Below are 22489 nucleotides of genomic sequence, written 5' to 3' on the forward strand. Positions count from 1 at the left end.
TTTCAAATTCTATAGAAATTCTATATTTTATTGCGAGTAGTTCTCGCTCTCTACACATCCGCTCCTGGAAAGCCCGCGCCTCTTCCGCGACGAGGGTCAAACCAGTTTCGTCGTCGACGATGACGACGAAGAAGAGGAAACCGGCAGGAGAGAACGATCGCGGAAAAGCACGAAGAAATCATGAAATATCGTTTGATCGCGCGGACGTTTAACCCGTTAATGCGCGTGGGGCGTTAATCGACCGTGCTTTCTTGGGATTTCTTTTCCGTCTAAAGCAGCTCGCGTTAACTGCATGCGCGAGACACTGTGCAGTTATATGCACAGGTTTTCAAAAAGTCGATACTTACGGCCGACCGGACTGCGAAAATCTTCGCCGACCGTTAATCTTGATTTATGATAAGCGCGACCGCGATCTGGTCCACGACCGATCGCGCTGCTATAATTGGATTGTACGCAGGATGCAAGTCCGACGCTACCGGCTCGCGGCGCGGCGCACCGTACGGCGCGAGCCGCCAGTCGTTTTCGTTCTTTTTGGCTAGACGGAGAAAACGTCTGCGATCGCTCGGAATAGCAATTACATGATTTGAAAAAGCAACAACAGATTTATGATATTACTATTCAAGTGCGAATGTTATATCTCTTATCTTTGCTACACGTTTTTAGCGAAACACATTTGAACTTTGACAGCAGATATTCGTATTTTGATGAATATCCAAAAATTAATTTCTCCTATATAAGAAAAAATTTTGAAACATTCGTTACACTTGTAAAATATTTAAACAGCGAATATACATATATCTATATCTATACGACTTTAACAAACATTTTCAAAGTGCTATTATGTGTGTTATATTTTTGTTATGTTTTAGCAGGTTATTAATATACTGTAATTATATGGATTTGCTATCGCTATCACAAACAGAACTGCTACATAGATAAGAACTTGATAAATGACTACATTATAAACAAATTAATCGTATAGAACTACACATAGCAATTAATATGTCGTATTATACGTTGTATTAATATGTCTATTTGATCATTCACTATTGTCCGTATATCAATTGAGCTAAACGATTCCAGATTTATGATGCAGAAGCCGTTCGAACATTTTACCTGCATACCTATCATAAACGTTATTAGCATATCTCGTAACATTATCGTATTTCTCACCGTCCTATAAATATTAACAAATGTGCTTCTGTTTTTGAAAAAATACGGAAACCGTTTTCAAAGATTTTCTTTTTACTTTCCGCGTTAATTATCACTAATATCCGCAGCGTGCGTATATGAAATCAAGTCCACCCACTGCTGTTTTCTTCTTTTTTCTTTCCATATTATAATTCTATGGTTCGTTATCGTCATTAATAGATTACACTCTCCGTTCCTGAGTAGAACGAGTAAATCTTAATTAGGTGTCAGCCGCACTGTTTGCGACAAACAGAGAAAATTAAGCGACCGAGTCCGTTAGCCGATTGCTGCATAATGTATATATATACGTATGATGAGAGAGAGAGAAGCAGAGACCGGTCGAGACCATACCGATCGTCCTGCACTGTCTGCAGATCGATCGTTTGCGAGCGATTCGGAAGGCGCCAAGAGTGCTTTCGCCAACGTTTACTTTGACAAGCGATCGTCGATATTAAGGCAACGATGTATATGAGTACATTTGCATCCTGCAGCGTAGTACTCAACCGAATATTCAACCGAATAATTAGATCGTGAAGCGCGCACACGCGCGCATCTCGCGCACAGTGCGCACTTTACCAGAACCGGTCCGGGCGGAGGTACGTGTGCCGGGAAAATAATCTTCTCTCTTAATTAGGGTGATCGATTTTTGCCCAGAGCATTCTCTGATTTTCGCAGACTTTTGCGGTAGAAATTTTCTTTAAAGAATAAAAACGAAAAATACTGGCAAAATTTCTGGATTGAATATGAATTCGTAGATTTAAAAAAAAGCGATACATATTATTATATTAAAATATTACTCTTAAAATTTTTACAATGATGCATTACTAATCTGCCTATTCTTATGGCATTCTTTGCGTAAATATATAACGAATTTGCACGCACTAACACTAGCAGTACCAGTACTAGGTACTAGCTATACTAGTCGTACCAGTTAGTAGTCAGCTAGGTCGTCGAGACTTACTCGGTACGCAGTCTGTGAAAATGTTTAACGATATTAAGCAAGCGCAAAAGTAATCGCGCTTTCTGTTCTAAGTAACGGCGGAGATTTCGCCGTTTTTCACCGTGGCGACTCGTTACTCGCGGTATTTACTTTGCCGAGACGTATTTATAACGCACGATCGCGATAAATGATTTTTCCATTTCTTTTTCCGCCTTTTTCCAACCACGTTCTAAACCGGTCAAGCACCAGATCGGCAGCGACCGCGGCATAAATCGCGGATATGGCGAGTAAGAAGATCCGCGGACGGCGCGCGACGATACTTTTCCCTTTATCATCCAATTAAAGATAAGGCTCCATTACGTTTATTCGCCCGGGCGGACGATTATTATTGCGTCCCCGACCAGGACGTTACGATTATTGTGCCTGGTAGATACGACCGCGATTTTATCGGCCAGTTCGTACGATATCCGCACAGCTAATCTGCAAAGTAGTTAAACCGTCCGATGCGCGACTTTGATAAGACCGCCGCGCTTTCTCTCTCTCTCTCTCTCTCTCTCTCTCTGTTTTCTTTTTTTTAATTATCGCGCGACAACTTTATCCTGGTCGGCGGACACACGTTGCGCTATAAGAACGTAACAATACGAAGCATAAGCATTTAAATAAGAGACATAAGGCTACGTTACGAAGAAGAATAAGAACGAAAAAGATAGCCGATTAGATTGTGAGAAAAATAGAGTTTAGTTTAGTTATTTTCGATAATAATGAGTAGACAGATAATGAGTAGACAGATTCATGTGTTAGAGGAGATTAAACGTGGTGCAGCTGTTTATTCGCCGCTAACATCCGGCTACGCGTGCATCGAGATGCATTTTCCTCGGCTGACACGCGCGCACGATTAACACACTATATTTGCTACGCGGCAGAAATAATTGCGATCGCTTCGAGCGATCGTTCGTAATAAGCGGTTGGTCGACTTACGTCCCGATGGAGATTAATTACATCACGACGAGCGACAGTTGATATATTAAAACAAATTGACATGATCGTGACCTCGTGACAATTTTCATAATCATAGCAGTTATGGAAAATGCCCTTCTTCGAGGCAACTTATTTAATAGCGTGTTATTTCCAATCAATCTAAAAGTTTCTTCGCTCTACGTCAAGAAACGATCTGTATTTTCTCATGAATAATAGCAACTATTATAATTATGCAGCCGTAAAGACGAGCGCTCTCTCTCTCTTTCTCCCTCTCTCCCTCCCTCCCTCTCTCCTCAGACATCGCATTTTTTTTATTTTACTCGCGCATACTAATGGTCAATAAGTAATTTCGTTTATTGGCTCGCGCAAAAATAAATTTTCTCATAACAACTTGCAACTTCTTGTAACTGACGATTGCCGCAATGCCCTATTCCATCGTGTATTCCTGGGATATCGAGCTACCTGAGGAAGCTCTACCGGACCGCATGCAGAGAGTCGACGTCTCGCTTGAATGCATTCGATTGCAGTCACTGCAACAGCGGCGGTGGCGGCGGCGGGACACCTTTCGACCGCATAACGTTGCATCGCGCGCATTGGATCGCGTGTCGATTTTTAACGAATCGAGCCCCGCGCACGTTCGTCTCGTTGCAAACGATTTTACCGTTAATCGGCTTACGCAATCGGCGCGATATATCGAAGCTGAGCACGCGAACACACGTGCCACGCCTGGAAACACGAAAATTTTCAAAGCTGCGAATTGTTTGGAAATATCACAAGGCGGAGACGCGTATTATATTCTAACAACATACTCGTAAATCAGAAACGTTATCAATTATGAAATCTGCACAAGTAATACATTTTTAGTTAGTGTAATATAAACTGAATGAGGATTATATTGGCGACGAAAAAAGGTAAGCGTGACGCAATAACTACCTTTTAGACATGAAACAAATATTAAGGCGGAGTGTCAAGCTCTAAGTTGACATACATATATATAAAGCGTTTCTTTCTATCCCATACTTTCATCCAATATACATTAGCCGCATAGCACACGCGATCCAAGGGAAATGTGCGCTCTTTCTGGCATCTGGATCACGCGTGCGGAATCGGATAAGAGCGGGTCGTTGCGCCGAAAAAATGCATAGAACGAGAAATATTGCAAATTTCGAATTTCGATTCACTCGCCACAGCAAACTTCTCGGTTGCATGCTCGTCACGCGACATTCCCGCCAACGGAGATGCATTAAAGCGAGATGGGAATTCAACGTAGAGTTTTATTGAGATTTAATGGAGTTATCGGGTTCTCTCCTGTCTTTTTTTCCTCTTTCCCCTTCTTACCTTCCCCCCTTCTCTCTCTAGCTCTTTCTCTCTCTCTCTCTCTCTATTCATGCTGTCGAGACGAGCTGCTCATGCGTGCGAATTTATGGCCCACGCTGATGACTTACCCTTGGCCGCTGTGAGAATCCGCCCGAGGGTGAGCCAAACACGGCCGTAACTATCAGCCGATCGCAAGCCGATCACGCAGGTAATATTGCGCGCTGCGATACAATTTAACTTTTCGATGTGCAATCACATGGGCGTCGCGAAAGATGATTATTAGTACATGAAAAATACGCAACGAAAATATAATGCATTTTATCTTGATCACAAATATTAAAAATACTATTTAAAAAACTATTTGTTTCAAGCATTGACAAGTTCCGAATTATACAATAAACATGAACCACTTTCTCCACAAATTTCTTGAATAGATAACAAGAACTTACTTTTTAAGTAATTTTTTGGGTCTTATTTTTGCAAAATTTTTTCCATATTCTTATTTTAATAAACATAGTTTTTATTTAATAAGAAATAGATAGTTTCGAATTTGTAGGATTTTTAGAAAAATTCTGATGACGCTTATGTGTGAGGCTTTCTAAGGAAAAACCTGACCCGACTAATACGTGCGATTATCCCTGCGAGCTAAAAATCACGTTTTATTAATTACGTATTCGTCGACATGAAAATGTAATTAATTAATGTCGCGCGTGATCGATCGCGAATTAATGCAAGTCGATGGAGCACGATAAAACGTTTTTCAGATGTAACGATACTCTTGACTTTGTTACTCACGGAGGATGTAATCATTCCATCATTTCATCTCCTTCAGTGATATCGATATCTTTAGGCAGATTCTAATAATATATATCGAAGAATCAATTTTTTAGCGGTTTGATACTAAAGGTGAAAAACAAATATGATTATTCTAAATATAAAAATTGATGGATGCATATATGTATATATGCCCATATGTATATGGCTACGAAAATTACTGGTTGGAAATATATATAGGTATCTTGGATAACTATTAATATTGTTATAACATTTACAATAAATGCGGAACGATAGTAAATGCAAATTGACACGGAAGGAATTGTGGCTTCCTCGACGGTCACAATATCGGATCGAACGTCGACGTATCACCGATATAACGAATGTCGGCATTATGGAGCAAGTACGCATTGCGCTCATCTGCGTGCTCGCGATATCGTCGGAATGCGGGCTGATATGTACTCTATCGTATCGTAAATCCTATCGGGGAGCTGCTGTAAGATTCAGAACACTGTCGGGAGCCCTTTACTTTCGCGCGGCGTTCTTCGCGGTGCGTGATACTTGGTTCGTTTCAAAAAAGACAATTCCGCGGCGCAATTATACGAACAATCTAATAACACACTTTAACCTTTTTGATATTTTAATTTTGTTATCGGAAAGGCGTGCGAGACGGATAACGAAATTTCTTGTACGTTTAATCTTGAAAAGAAAATTTTCTACATTTTTTAGACATTTTTATTCTGAAAATCTTATCTCCTTTTCAGTTGTACTGTAAGAAAACGCTCTATCTCACAAAGGTGTTACAAAGGTATTATTTACTTTAATAATTAGAGAGTCAATCGCGAGCAATAAGAGACATCCCTATGAACTATCGGGAGAAACCGTGGCTCGCGCAATTAGCGGCTCGTAATAATTTAAGCGGCTTCAATTAATGCATCTGTACGCCAACGAGGAGTGCACCGCTGAGCTTCGCAGATAGGCGAGCGAGTGAAACTTCTTTAAGACTACTCTTCCCAGACTAGTAATTAACACCATGATCGTTATGGTCGTACTGTTTGTCAATTCATTAAAGTGGTTGTATTTTTTAATCAGTATCTTTATAATTTTCTTCGTGAAATTTTTTTGGTTTACAAAACAGACAAACCGCGGCGGTCATATCGACAAATGTTTCGGAGATTAAGACATCGGACGATTTAGTATAAGTAGACTGAAAAACCTATTTTTATGAACAAGAGAACATATATATACATATCCAGCATAATGCTGCGCGTGCAATTCTTGCAACCTGGGGACAGAGGATAGATGAAGGAACGGTCGCGTAAAGAGCGCGACGACGCTTAATCTCACCGAAATAACGATAATGGCCAACGTGTACGTTACATATCTCATCCCCCTCGATGTGGAAACAGTTATATCCTCGCGGGACGAACGACGGCTCCCGCGGATTTATGGAAGTGGACGATGTGGCGGCGCGAGGTAAAATGCAAGCGCGGCTGCATATGCATATATACATATATATGCAAGTACTCGTGCATATATTTACGCATCGTCGTGCGCCGCGCAGCCTGGCTCACCTTCCTTCTCGGTGAGAAGGAGGTGTTTGCATTGGCCTAGTGCCGAGGCGCGTTTGCAAGGCGAAATTAATTACCCCGTCCTCCGTCGTAACGGGTCTTCGGCCGATACTGAGAGAGAAAGAAAAAGGTAGAGAAAGACGATGAGAGACGAGAAAGAGCTTAGTGGGCACTGCATCCGATATGATTTTATCAGATTTTATTGCGGATTTACAGTTGCCGGAAAACAGCGGGGCTGCGCTTGCTTTCGAAAGAGTGTCGCGGGATTAGCCACGGTAATCGGCCGTATATTTGACGTATGACACTCGGCGCGGCGCCGCGGCCGGTCCCAGGTGTCGATTCGTATGTGGATCGAGTTGCTCGATCGAGAAAATCTTGTAAACGCGCATCGCTCGTTCTCCTTACGAGTACCTGCACACTAATTTCTAGATGTCCTGTAACGATCACCCTGATAGAATATCTATTTTATATTAGATTAATACGATGTAATGAAGTTCAAAAGGGTTTACAAGAATTCTAGTCAATAATTAATTACTTTAATTTCTAAAAAAGAGTGAGGGCTAAGAATATCTTAGAAGAATTTCTAGTGCCATTAAATAAATCTAGATTTAATTTAATTAATACAGATAATTAGTAGCTTAAGTAAAACTTTTATCGAAAATTGTAAATCTAGATAATCAATGTTAAAATATTGGGGAATCTAAGCGGAGGTATCGATAACTTGATAACATCTCACATCGTTAACATTCTTAGCAGTGTGTATCGTCGCCTGCAGCAATTACGCGAAGCGAGATACTTTTTAATTCGCGCTGTGCAATATACGTGGCCGCAGCAACGTACGACTCGCATATGTGTCAAATTATTTACATGATCGTGGTGCGGGAGCTTCGGAGAGGATTCCATGTGCATAAGAGAACACATATTAACCCGATCTTTTCCATCTTGAGTTTGACGATTCGCGCGACTGGCACTACCTTGATCGTTCTCGCTCGCATTTAAACGTGGCAAGTAGCGCCGTGCGAGCTCCCGCAGTCTTTCGTAATTATGCATGCACGTTGCAATGTGCGGTAATAAAGGCCAGATTGGGAGGGACTCATCGATTTCGATCAAGCCGCCTTCTGAAAGAAATTTAATTCACTAAACTATTTTTTTTTGTTATACATTTATATACGTAGCCACTCACACGCACACATACATACTTTCTTAAATGTTTGGTAGAGACCAACTCCAAGGCGAAATAAATTCTCTCACACATACATTCGTCCTTTCTTTCGCTAGGTCTTATATTCGGAAAGCGTGATCGCGCGTATATACACGCACACACGCTCACACATGGGTGCATCTCTGGTTCCAGCGAGCTGGCCGACCAACGAAGGTGTTGTTATAATTTACGATTATGCCGACTACATAGCGCGCGAAGAAATAGCAGCTAACCGGACAACTCGCGCCACACGGACAAATGACCCGCGGACATCGAAGAAACGCCAAGCGTTTGTCCGCCCTGCTAACGACGTCGTCGTCGAGGTCGATGGAAGGCGGAGGTGTGTTAAAAGACCCGACCCTCTCGCTTAAAGTGATAATTAATCTCGCGAGTTAATGGCGATGTGTATATCGTCCTTCGGGGCGTTCACTTTTTAGTGGACTTTACTTGAGTTTGGAGAAATCAGCGACTCGGTGTCGTGACTGTCTTGTCTGTCGAGGACATTAAATTTTAATGGATTTCTTCGTGATCGAAAACGATGGGCAGCATCAACGTCGATGCTGTTGCTTGATACGTTTATTTCAGATCACCTTAATTGTAAGAAATTGAGAGATTTGCTGACATATTCTTTTGAAATACTGGGTCTTTATAGAGTCTATTACAATGGTATAATTAATAATTTGTTGAAATATATGGTATATAATATATAGTATCAATGCTCATACCTCTTTTTAACTTATTGTATTCACAATTTTACTCACGTTACTTTTAAAATAAATGGCTCATATACTTATTAGACTACAAATGTCATTAGCAATGGCCATTGGCGATAGACTAACATAAATGGAAATAAATAGGAATCATTAAAGAACCTTGAAAAACAGGTATTAGGCAAATTTCTCGAATATATAGGTGGATGCGAAGGCTAAAAGGTCAATTGGATGTTTCGGGAATCTAATCGAAACGTAACGAATTATATACATATATATATATGTATATATAATTGACATTAAAGCTTCTAAAAATAATATATGCCTATATTATATTCAAAGGAGAAACAAGACATAAGATTTAAGTATTTTCCTACGTTGCTAGTGGACAGTTGGCAGGACATACGTCGACAGTTATAACGCAAGGGGCCGTTTGCGGGATCGTTTAGACGAGTCTCCTTAAATAACGATCATATAGGTCCGTAACTAACGTAGATGCGAGAAAGCGAGACACGAGAAAGAGACAAATATAAGTAGATCCTGGAAATTTCTCGCTACAAGTAGACGCTCATAATTATGGAAAAAACCGAGTGTGTATTATCGTATGTTTATAATATAAACTTTATATTGCAGTGAGATGTGCGATTAGTACATATTATGATGTGTATCCCAGATAAATATTAAAACACTACTTAGCTGTGGAATGAGTGACAGGAAATCATTACGAAGGTACTTTAATACTTAATCTTTACTTGTAGAAACCAGTCCATTGTAAAGCTTTAAAACTGCGATCGTTATCAATGTAAGAAAAGGAGATAAGGAAGTCCTTATTACATATAAAATTATTGAGAAGAGAAAATATTTATAATTATATCGAAAATTCTTTATATTTAATTTGTACAGACTTTATTTATTTTCTTTTCATATTCAACTTATGATATCAAGTATTAATTTGTTGGATGAGCCATTCATGGACGATCCACGTTCATGGAGATATTAAAGTATTAAGCGTAATGGAGTCACAGACGCTATATCCCGAGAGGTCAAAATCGACAATTTCTAATTAATGCGATGGGAATATTTTAGTCGGTGCACGAAATTGACTCGTTAGAGAATGTTTGAAAGCAAAATCGGCGAAGCGATTTTCGGTAAATATCGAATCTCAATAGCTCGGCAGATGAGCTCTCGCACTGCTCCGTTCTGCTCGTAACTCTCGTCGTTACGAGCGTACACACGCGTGTAACTACAACTCACGTGTCTCGCAAGTTACGTATAATCACTTACAGAGAGAAACAAGCTTGTCCTTAGGCATACCGGGTGTCACCGGCGGCACGGCGCGACGCGGCATCGGAGAAGATGGGTGCGGCCAAGCTTTGAGCGTTTAGAGAACGTCCGCCGGTCATTGCCCAGCGAAGGCGCGTTAAATTAATGCCACTGCGACTCCGAGCTCGTTTCAATTTATCCGGGCAAGGCGCGAGGAACGGAGAAAAAGAAACGAGGCGAGAGGGCGAGAACTCCATCGATGATAGTCCCTTCGGAAACCAGCTCTCGCGAGCAAGCGTGACCGCACGCCGATTTTTCTATATATAGGTATAATACTCTCTGTCCGCGATAGAGATTTAAACATAAAAACATTGAAAACTTTTTACTGCAATTTATAATATTTCGATTGTTCAAACTTGTCTCAGCATTCGAATGTATTTTATTCTCTAATCAATGAATTCCATTTTCAAATCTATAATTTTTGATTCAATGAGTTAACATATATTACACTTAACAAAAATAAAAATCTTTCCATTACAAATCTGAAAACAAACGATTCGCGAAAATGTCTATAAATAATGACAATAGATCTTATTCTACTCTACGAGTTTTTTTTTCGAATGTTCATTGACTGATCCACTCGGTCGATTCGATTCCGAGCCTCTCACGAATTTTACGTCGCTAATACGGTACGTACAGGGCGAAACCAGTTTGTCGGCGCTTTCGAGCGCCTCCAAGGCGGCGATGTCGGATGTCGAGGACAGCGGACAAGATCCCGGAAAGCGTCCCTTGGACCGGATCAAAGGGAACAGCCGGATGAAGACGAAGAGGACGCGCAGCGGCGCGAGCGAGAGGGCGAGGGACGATCGCGTGAAAAAAGGAGAAGAGAGGATTAACGGACAGCTCCCTGAAAATTACATCGTCGGCTAATGAGACGTCCGCGTCGTGGGCCCGATTGGGCCCGACCGAAGTCGAAGAAGCGAGACTCATCGAGAAACCGAGAGGGATCGACGACGCGACTTCGCTTTGGATAGTATGAACGAAGGATCGTCCACTTCTCGTCTCGAGTGCAGGTGTGCGCTTAATCCTTTCGTCGACAGTCTGCAGTTGGATCTTTTCATTGTTTTTGTTCTATTTGTTAAATAGCAAACACGAAATGAATTGCCACGATACCGGTTTTAATGGTGCCAGCCTCCAAATGTACTCCAATTATTGTTTCTTTGGAATTATTATTTCATTAGAAGACATTCGTCGTTTTCTATACATGGTTTATTGCTATGTACTTATTTTTTATTACTAACTATCATTAATTTTTTTTATTTGAATTTACAACACCGCAACAAGCTGCGGTAGGTATTTTAAAATATTTGCAAACTTCTTCAATTATTTTTAATTGATGAACTATGCTCGTTTGTCGATTTAAATTAAAATAGTGCGAATTTTATTCCTAACAAATTATGTTGATTATCGTGTGTGAGCGTGCAAGATCTTTAACGCGCGAGACGATCGTTATTGATCTTATCGATCGTCCAAGCCAAACATCGTAGCAACATTATGATTGCAAAAAGTCATCGTGATTCTTATCGATTCATAAAATCATTAATGGTCATTTTATGATCTTCGACGAACATGAATGCGATAAATGGCACCGTGTCGAAAGTAAACGTGGATCAATCTCATCTTCACAATCCATGTATAAATCCATCAATTGCGTGGAAATTAATCTATTGTATCATATCTTTTTATGTCTATTATTTTAATTATTTTACTATTATGATAAAATTTTTTTTTACATAAATGTAAAATATAAACGTAAATATATGACATAAAAAGAGGAAGCTAAAAAATTAATGTAATGCAAGATCTATTTTCTTCAAATCGTTATATTTAATTTGAAAAATCATATGGCATATTAAACAAGGAACTTAAGGAAATAAAATTGGGCATAGAGTTAGGGTATATGTATTACGCTAAGATGATACAGAAAATATATACAGCTCAACATGAGCACATAAAAGTCAATTGCAGCTAGAAGTTTGCAAAGATATCCGCTGTCTCTTGTTTTTTTATCAGTTGGACACCCCTGTTGGCCTCAATTTACTCGATACTTCCAACCCCCTATGCCCTATGTCGCTATGCAATTGTGGAATTGCTATTTAAATCACCCCAAGTTCCTCGCACGTAACACGATGCGAACGCATAATGTTTGAATTCCTATCTCGCGTGCATATCTTCGCCATTGATCCGCGATTTTATTCGCCGCTCTCGAGTTTCGGGAGCAAGCGAACGCAGATCGAGGTAGATCGGGACGTCGACGATGCTCGCGGACCTGATCTCGTGATAATTTCTTCCGCTACCGGATTGCTTCTTGCGTGAGTGAGAAAAATGCGACTCGTTGCCCCTTCTTCGTGGCCTCAAGAAAACCGGGCAATATAATCCAGATTGTATCTAGGGCGACGGACGCGACGTGGGCGAAGCGATATGTATGTGTATGTGCATGTGCATGTGCATGTTCTGTGGGCATGGGTGTGGTGCAGTTCCGATCTCTCTGGAGTTAGCATCTTTTTTTAAAATATAATATAATTGATAAAACTTTGATCGCGTTCATCTCTAAAGAGTTCTAGCATTTCTGATACGAGAACAGTTTTAGCGATTAAAAGGAAATATGAAGGTACGAAATGCTTCACATTTTGTTACATATGTGCAAATTATCTATCAGAGTTCTACTTTCATCTCCGTAATAAAAAACAGATTCGTGTAGGTTTATCCACGTGCCCGCCGATGTTATTACGAATCGCATTAAGCCGTGCATCGAGAACTGGTCTCGAGTTCATTGTTCCACTTTTAGCTTTTAGATTGCGGATATTTTTGATATTTTATTTCATAACTCGTTTAACATTAAATTTTACGCAACTGAGGGTTGAAGTTGAAACGAAATGATCGAAATATATGAACATGCACCTACTGCGTGATAAAATTAACAGACAACGACGTGAACGACGATAATAATCGAGACATTAAAAACATAATTCGTGTAATCACTTGATATATTTACCATACATTGATATAAATTTTGCGTCAATACATGCTGCATAATAAAATTAAATAAATAAATGAAACTTTTTTTCCCATCGGTTAACAACTCAAATAATTTTTCTTTTCAGTTTTACTATGTTTTTTTATTCATCTGTAATGTAAAAATCAGCATATAATACATGAATGACGCTCATTACCGAAAGGCAATAATGTGTTGACGGACAAAATTACCGCGATAAATGAGTGATAGCTGTATATGCTATCACCTACGGAAAGAGCTATCTTGATACTTTACAGGAATTAAGATACGCCAAATTCGTTATTTGTAACTTGCTCAATAGGGATTAATTGTACGAATCTTATTGATTTGTCGGAAAATTTAAGTTAATTTTAATATTGAAACATACGATATATATGTATATCTATATAACATTTATTGTATATAATATTAACAACTGAATTCATGATTTAATATTTAATTAATTAATAGCTGGAACTTTTTTGTAATTAATTTTATATTTAGTGTGATCTGTGTGTGCTCTCACGAGAGTGAAAAGGCGGGCACTTTCACCGAAAAATCTCCAAAAATCGCGCCTCTCGATCTTATATAATGCTATCGCATCGATTCAACACGCCTACCTAAATTCGAAGGAACGGAGGCGACGTGAATCCCGCGTTCATAACGGTTTTATATATTCTCCTTTCGGCCGTTCCAGTACGTTCGAAATCCGCATTCGAAGATTAAGGACGAGCAGTATGCTTTGAGATCCTTTACCCAATACCTGTATGGATGTCACTTAAATTTTGATTTTTTCGCAATAGCCACGCGAACGCACCGGCGAATTTCGGCCTGCGTTTATTTCCCGCGTAGCGTGCCGAATCTCTCGGAATGCAGTTCGACATGTGACAGAAAGCGGATTCGATTCTACAGGATCGGATTTTGCGCGCAAAGATCGAGTCGAAGAACGACATCGTGGGCGGCAAAGTATTTTTTACGGATACTTAGATATAATTTTTTAATTATTTTGATAAAAATCATTATTCGTAATGAATAACATCACGTAATTCGATATATGTACAGAAGTAGGGAAGTACTTGAAAGGTTAATTATCTCATTGCTCTTCTATACGTAGATTCAAATATCTTAAACGAATTAATCATCGATTGTTCGCAATTTTTTTTAGCTACGATTTATTCCCTGGAGATAGCGTCGTTATTATCTCGAAGGCCAAAAGGATCCAAAAGATATAACTCTACCTTCTTCCGACATACTTAAATTCGGTACGCGTATATCCGTGGGTATATAAAGTTGCATAGCGTGCCGTAATGCAACACGTTGATTTTACGAACATGCGGCCAACGAGCACTTCTGCCGTGCTAAAGCGACCTGGTGTAGCGACGCATGAAGGCAATGGCGCTTATTTAAGGCTCGCAGCACGTGGGTAAGGGAGCATTGAAAGTACTCGCTGTCGAGTATCTAAGTGGTTTATGGATTTGCAGCGACGCCAAGTGCCTCGCTGTTGAGGATAAATGCGAGTGTGTGGATGCGTATGATTATCCTAAAGGTTACGCGATTGCGCGATCGCGTCGCCGTTATGGTTGTTCCTCTTCCACGGAATGACAGCGAATAGTTCATAGCTCGAGGCTTTATTGAATGTCGATTCTTCTGGAAAAACCGATCTTGTATTCCGTATTTCATATTTTGTATTTTATATTTTACATTTTATATTGGAGGAATACATTTTTATGTTGAGGTTGTAAATATTATTCTGTTTCTATAATGCATCGCGCTTATTTAAACGAAAAATTTGAGTGAATATACATATTTTCATAATTATATACACATCGATATATTAAATGATAATTTTACGGAGGTTGGATAGTGCGTAAAGATGAATAGTTGTAAAGAAGGAAGGAGGAGAGAGAGAGAGAGAGAGAGAGAGAGAGATTGATTGAAAGGATTCTCGACGATCGGATCACGTCGTTTTCGAGCTAGGTTCGAAGTTCTGTTGGGAATGGGATGAGATGTCGGGCGACAACTATAATTAGGTCTAAAAAGCCAACGATCTCTTTCGTAGTGTGCCGCCTTGTATCCACCTACACACGACCGCATGTGCATGCACGTCTCTGCGCGTGCATGTATAAGCAGACGGATAATCGTGAATGTATGCATCCTCGAAGACGTGTAAAGGATCTGGTGCCACTTCAGATCGGCGCAAGTGGTTCCCTTCTTCGTGAAAAAAGACTAGCACTCGTGTCGGAGTTTTATGTCTCAAAGCGATTTATCGAAAACGAGGAATGTTTGGTAACATTTCGGCCATCCTTCCAACTGCATTCGACCTCGTAATAGTAACGCATTTGACAATTGAAGGACTAAGGGCCAATTTCTTCACCGTTGGATAACTCTATCCTTCGGTTAACCTCACTCTTCATCTCTTTCTAAGGGAGCAGTTAGAAAGAAATGAAGAGTGAGGTTAACCGAAGGATAGAGTTATCTGACGGTGAAGAAATTGGCTATAAGAGATGAGTCCATGATTGCAAATATAGCTCATCGTCAGATTAATTTCTCTAGTATCTAAAAATTAATAATTTGAAAGCACGCTTTCTATGAGATTGTTTATATAGGTATCTATATATGATACCGTGCGAGTGCTTTAAGTTACCTACCTAGAAAAAGAGTGAAATGCAGGCGGAAGGTGGCCGGTCTCATCGCCCAGAAAGATTAGGGACGACTGTTTCAGGCGGATGTGAAGTAATCGCCAAAGAGCACCCGGTAGAGCGATAGCCTATCGTGAAGTGGCCGATAGTAGTATGTTCTGGTCTTACCTACGTAGCAAACTCGACCGAGTAATTTTCAAATGACGCCATTTGCAAGCTAAATCACGATGCATAATTCCCGCCAGGCATGTTATTCGCGAGTTCGCGATGATTAAGTTACTTAATAAATTAGCAAATTTGCTAGACATTACTAAAGATAAATTAACGTTCAAATTTTATTACTTTATTATTAAACGATGTTTTAAGGAAAAAAAATTTCTTAATAATTGAAAATGTTGATTATTATCGTGATATCATTGACAAAGAAATTTAGCATATTACTCACGTATACCGCGGTTTTCACATCGTCATTTTATCAATACTGAATGACCAATAATATTTGATAAAATTCTAATTTACATTAACAAAAAATAATATAAAATATCATATACACATCTGTGCATATATACACATATTATATAACTAATACAGCCTTTGCACCAATTCGAATACATCAATATTAGCCCTGTTTCTAATAAGTGTTAACGCATTTAATTATTTATTACTGTCCGACTCGAATAAAATACTACGTAGTGGAGAGAGGATGAAAAGTGGAGTTCCACCCGCATGTCGCGACACTTGTCGAGCGTTGGTAAGGCGTACGAGCGTGGCTTCGCGTCGCGATAAAAGACAAGCTCGATACCGAAACCGAGTGGTGTACGAACGTATCGCGATGTAGCGACAGACATTGTTCCATGGTGAGAGAAGTCTACGCGATCCTGCTTTACGAGCGACTGATAGTTGTACGTATAATGTTCACGTGGACATCTTTTTGTCTCGGAAAAATTTACCAGACATGTTGAGTTTTAAAGTTTTATTTAAACAAAGAAAATACAGATTTGGCAAATATTACTATGAGGGCCAATCGAGTTTTAGACCACTTATCCACATTGTCAATTATGTTATCAGTTAATAAGTATCCATATTTCTAAATAACAATCTTTCATGATTATAGAAAATATATTTTGAAAAGAATTTATTTAAAAAGAACTGCGAGATTTAACTTACAAGTTAAATTATTGAGAGTAATGTAAGACCCCACACAGAAACACACTAACGTGCTTATCTAAAAATATGAATTTCGTTATACTGTAAAGTATTTATAATGATCCTATCGTTATTCCATTGGAACATAGCGCGCCATAACACACAAACAGGGCGATGTTAAGAAGTCAATGATAACTTCATGAATACGTATCGCGGTACATCGAAATATGCCGGCACCGCCATTCTTCCACTACGAGTTTTATCTAAACAGCTATTTCCCGCACCGCGATACGGCCTATGCGTGTGATAACCAGTAACAATAGCTGACTAATTATATCTATCTCAAAATGTGCGTAATTTTTATAGAGCTCACTAGGTTTTGCATCTATTTGTTTAAGGAAATTATTTAATGTGATAATATTTACCTCTTTTTATAAGTACAAGTATGTCCAGAATTTACACGTTGTTATTATTAATTAATCGCGCGATAAATCTTTGGATGATTGATAATCCTGCTTTCTGATCTTACGTGACTTTTGACAGTAAAATTAATTTCAGAACTCTTTTAACCATATTAAGAGCTACAGAAATATTAATTATATCGAAATTCTAAAAGTTGTGTGTAACTTGAGAGATAAATTATTTATTTAATTTATTTAAAAAACACATACATATCGAGGGGTAAAAACCACAGTGGTGTAAGTCAAATTTTTAAAAATATTTTCTCGTGTGCATAAATGCAATTTATATATTGTACAGATTGCATCTATGCACACGAGAAAATATTTTTAAAAGTTTGACTTACACCACTGTGGTTTTTACCCCTCCATATATATGTGTACAATTACAAAAGAAGAAGGCAAAATGTTCTCAATTTATTTAAACTGCGCTTTAGATGATCGGAAATCCATAATCACGAAGAAAATTTCACAGAGGTTTGGCAATTGACGTACGCATCAAAGAACGATTGCCGTATGGAATAGAGACGCTTTTAGTATGATGTCAAAGGTTAATAGATGGATAAAAAAAGAAGTTAAAAACTGTTCAGGTAACGGGACGTCCAGACAGCGCGATGGCGGTCCTGGAAAATATCTCGTGCAACAGATGCTGGATCATTGACGATGTCTGGCATAGCATCTTGATAGATAAATCGATATTTATAACCGCTAGAATTTCACCAGCTGCGTAGATCTGTTCAAATGTGATATTAATAAAATACATTTACTTGTAAATTTATACGTACAATTAGGCATATTATTCACATTGAATTAATGCTAATGAATGTTATTAAAAGTTAATCGAAAAAAAATTATACGTTATGACACAGAGCCAAGAGCTTTAGTTAAATTATATAATATTTGTTATCCAAAACCGTAAAACATAAAACTCAAAACGATGAATATTCGTAATATTAAATCAAAAAAACTTTATTTAGTTTTTTTTTACTTCAAAGAAATTTTGCTTTATAATATTTGCAATAAAGTCCATTTTTATTATAAACAACAATATAAAGAATATTAATTTTCTTTTAATAATACGTGAATAAAATATACATTTTATACTTTTCTACAATTTAATATACACATTTTACTTTAGTCGTATCTCTAATTCTACGTTCTATGCAACATATGCTAAGAATCGAAATACGGAAAGGTTTTGTGTCCAAGCAAAGGCATTTTTTCCAATTTCGTTTCAGATAACAAAAGGGGACTAGATAACAAACTATGACGGTTGTAGCTCCGACTATCGCTTACCACCAGATGCGATGGTAATGTCATGCTATGCAGTAAAATGTTTCATATTCTCGATTGTAATAATCGATAATTGATAATACGGTAGGCGCGTGGAGTAATTCGCGATTTATCGACAGCAGTCGTGCTCCTCCAAAGAATGTATCGAGCTATTTCCGCGCCTAGAACACATGACGAAATTGCAATGCAATTATTAGCAATGATAAGTTTTTTACGTTGTTTCTTTACAATCGAAGCGGATGTTAACTCGTAGTTTAACGTTGAAATTACGGTATATGTTGAAAATTATTTAACTCTGCGCATTTAGTTTTTAGAAGAGAAACTTTTTATTTTTTTATTTTTTATCTTTTTGAATACGTAATGTTGACAAAACTTAGACCACAGTTTTATTAAAAAATTATGTCAATTTATATAGATAGATACTAATTTCTGTTTATAATTTATGTAATAATTTATTTATATTATTTATATCCTAATACTTTTTTCGAGCTCAAATTCTTAATCTTAAAATAAAATTAAAAAATTCGCGTGAGCGCTGTATGTGTGAGAAAAATGCTTATAGCATTCTATGCAAAGTTCGTTAGTTTTTCTTTCAAGTTGCATATTTTACTAATCAAGAGATAATTAAAGAGCCTTAGAACCAATTATTTGCATCTACATATTAAATTAAATATTATCCTATCTTCTTGGTATTCCCTTCTGAATAATTAACAGTAATGAGTGAAATTAATTGATATCGGTCGGCAGCTAACATCGAACAGCTCTTACAGTTACAAGGGCTGTTCGATGCTGCCGATACCCTGTTAATCACCGTCGTCTTTATATCACCGAAGTTTCATCACGCGAACCACAACACTCGATCGTCATGTATAAACAACAATTTGCAAATCCAAAATGAAAATTGTGACACTGAAAAATGTTACAATAGTTTGAGTCTAGAAGTCTGGAAGTTGGTAGTGATATTAATTATCGAGATATCCACATCAAAGATACTCATTAAATGCCACAATTATCAGCGCAACAATTATCAGCGCTGTTTAATAATATATTAATAATATAATAATATAACGATTAAAATAAAGATACACGTAAATTTAATTAGTTTACGTAATTAGCTTACATAAGGTAGCCTTTTTCATTAAAAACTTGAAAAAAAAAGAGAACAAAAAAATTTTTTAAAAGCTGATAATCTACGATATGTACATATAAACGATATAGGTATAGGAAAAAAGAAAAAAGAGGAAAATTCAAATGCATAGAATTTCCTTTTTTGCAATTGATATCAATCTAGCAATTAGATGTGCAATTTTACATTCAATAGTGATCTGAATATTGCGCTTGACAAAAATTTACAAACGTGCAAACGAAGATTGTGTGTTTCCGTACATGCTATTCACCATCGTTATCGTCACTAATTAATGTTAATATGCGGAAACGGATGATAAGAGGCCGCATATCAATATAATAAATATACTATGATCGCGATGCAGTATGCATCCTGATAAGCATAACGCTCGCGCGATGGTCATCCTTATCGGTTACTCTCTCAAATACAGTCGCGATAGAGTTAAGCGCGATTCGTTGAAAACACCATTTTCAGTTTGAATTGTGCTAATTATTTTCGCTCGGATGTGTAATTAATACCAAACTTATTTTTGCGATATCCATCTCGACAAAATTTGAAACTTTGTTCTGCAGAAACCGCAAGCTCAGGTTCTATTAAATTACGGAGTTAGTTTCACACTACACAAAGCAAATTGATCGACGATACGCATATTGTTGTGTTCAAATAGTCAATTGTAGCAATAATGCCTTTTGCAATAATACACGAGTGGTAAATTTTGCCTCGATTTCAGCTTTTAGCATTAGCCGAACGAATATTTTAACAAAATATTAAAATTGGTGTAACGCGTGTAAAAAATTTCGCTATCACGTGTAAAAAATAGAATATCGTACTCACATATTATCAGTTAATGATTGACATCCTTGTCCTGTCGAAATTTTATACGGTTAGGGAATCTTCGTAGCAGAAACATATGATTTTATATAGTCTTCTCTTCTCAACACTCTGTGTCTGATTAATAATTGCGCATGGCAACGTGTCACTTCTCACTCTTTTCTTCTCTCTTGTGTCAATTAAATAATTAGTCGTGTCTTTTGTAGGAAGATATTTGTCAAAGATATCAATTACTAAACTCAGAAAGCCCCCGAGAAATTATGATCAATTTATTTCATATTGTTCGAAAATTTATTCGCGATCTCCACTGGCACTGGAAAAAGCACTTGCGAAATACTTTACCAGATTATCAATTGTTTCGATCAATAATGACTTTCCAATAATTACTGCGCACTAATTTTATGCGCTTGTAGCTTATTTCAGAACCGATGAAGAAAAGGCGCCAGATTCCAATAAAGGTCGCCGTCGCGTTGACACACACTGTGAGTCACCACGTACTGCCTTCTACCTGCCAAATTCCGAGATCATTATAAGCTGCGGAAAAAATGTCTGAAAGACTTATCCTTCTGTGTAACGGAATGTTTGTTTTGCACCGCATAAAAACTCTGTCAAACCTCTATATGAATTTCTTTTTTCAAATATGACATATGATTATAATCAGAATTTTTATTTTCAAGTCGTTTTTGTTTAAATCCACCACTAATCTAGTATATTTAAATTATCTAAAGAGTTTTTATAAAGTTTCTAAAATTGCTTTCATTTCTAGCTTTAAAACAGTAATTCGATTCTATTCTATTGAAACATTGGTTGCACAAATAGCCACTGTATTATGCTGACAGTTATCTTCCAACAATTAGTGTAGTACATTTTAGGTATCCATATTTTTCTTGCGATCTTCAAAATGTCCGCATTGTCGAGTGTTCCATCAATTCTAAAGAATATTTACTGTCTATCGGCATTCTCATCACAAAACTAGCTTCGAAATTGCACCTTCCTCACAATATCAAGTCATATTGTCACTTCCGTTTACCTCTTAAATCGACAATAGTCGTAATTTTCAGAATAAGTTCAATAATTCCAAGATCAATCTGATTCAATTCGGTTTCAAATCAGATCGTCAATCCGTCGATCCGTCAATCTGTCAGTCCGTCATCCAATTGATTCCTTCGATCTTGAGGAACCATGCACGGACTCGCGATATCTATTGCACTCGCGTCGTTGTATTGGTTTTGTATATGAGGTAACACAGGACTGCTTCCAAGACGTGGTGCAGCCGGTGACTGCGTCTTTGAAACTGTCCTGGACAGTCACCTCTCCCGTTGGTGACGCGGGATGAGGAGAAGCCGCGGTGCGGGAGGTAGCAGCGACGCCGTCGAGTGGAGTCTCTTGGTCTCTGCCAGGAAGGGATGGGAGCGCGGAAAGTGAGGGGTGAGGAAAACACGAGGACAGGCATAACCGGGGAGGGACCGTTGGATCGTTAGTGACCGGACTAGGCGGTTCTTCTGATCCGATCGCTGTGAGTTTCAGAGGCGGAGCGAATAACGCCCACGTGGCGAAACCTGGGACTCCGTGTTCCAGGAGGCGGCGACCACACATCCACTGGGATCGATTTTCATAAAATCTTTTTTCACCCGCCTTTTCTCTCTTCCTTTTCGCCTCTGTCTACGTTTCCTTCTTCGTCGTTGGCGTTCTCTGTCTCCCTTTTTCTTTCTCTTTCTCTTTCTCTTTCTTTTTCGACGGTCGGCGTCAGCGTCTCCTTTCCACCTTGTCGCGCCTATAATGTCCGACCAGATCGGACGTGGATAAGAAGGCGCGCCGGATCGTTCCTCATGGATATCTTCGGGTATCCGCACCGCCTTGAATCTGACTTATGGACTACCTCGGTATACCGTCTGGAGATTTCTTGGCTCATTCGCTCCGCGAGCTTTTTCCACGCGAGTTATTCTGTGCATGTGTGTATGCTTCGATCAACCATATCCGATATATCCAATATAAT

General features: G+C 38.5%; 1 protein-coding gene and 1 long non-coding RNA gene across 4 annotated transcripts in view; one reads left to right on the forward strand and one right to left on the reverse strand.

Annotated features, from left to right (window-relative positions):
* The window catches only part of LOC139820723 (uncharacterized), a 46528-nt gene extending 24725 nt beyond the window's left edge, over nt 1-21803 (reverse strand). For 2 of the 3 annotated variants that reach the window (XM_071791199.1, XM_071791195.1), the window contains exon 1: nt 20497-21803. The gene's annotated coding sequence lies outside the window, so the exon portion shown is untranslated. The remainder of the gene's footprint in view (nt 1-20496) is intronic. The other variant, XM_071791196.1, reaches the window with a different exon arrangement.
* Nucleotides 1-22489, forward strand: part of LOC139820729 (uncharacterized) — a 75940-nt gene that overhangs the window by 30485 nt on the left and 22966 nt on the right. The window lies entirely within an intron of this gene.

Source organism: Temnothorax longispinosus, chromosome 10 (assembly GCF_030848805.1).
Source record: "Temnothorax longispinosus isolate EJ_2023e chromosome 10, Tlon_JGU_v1, whole genome shotgun sequence".
NCBI lineage: Eukaryota > Metazoa > Arthropoda > Insecta > Hymenoptera > Formicidae > Temnothorax > Temnothorax longispinosus.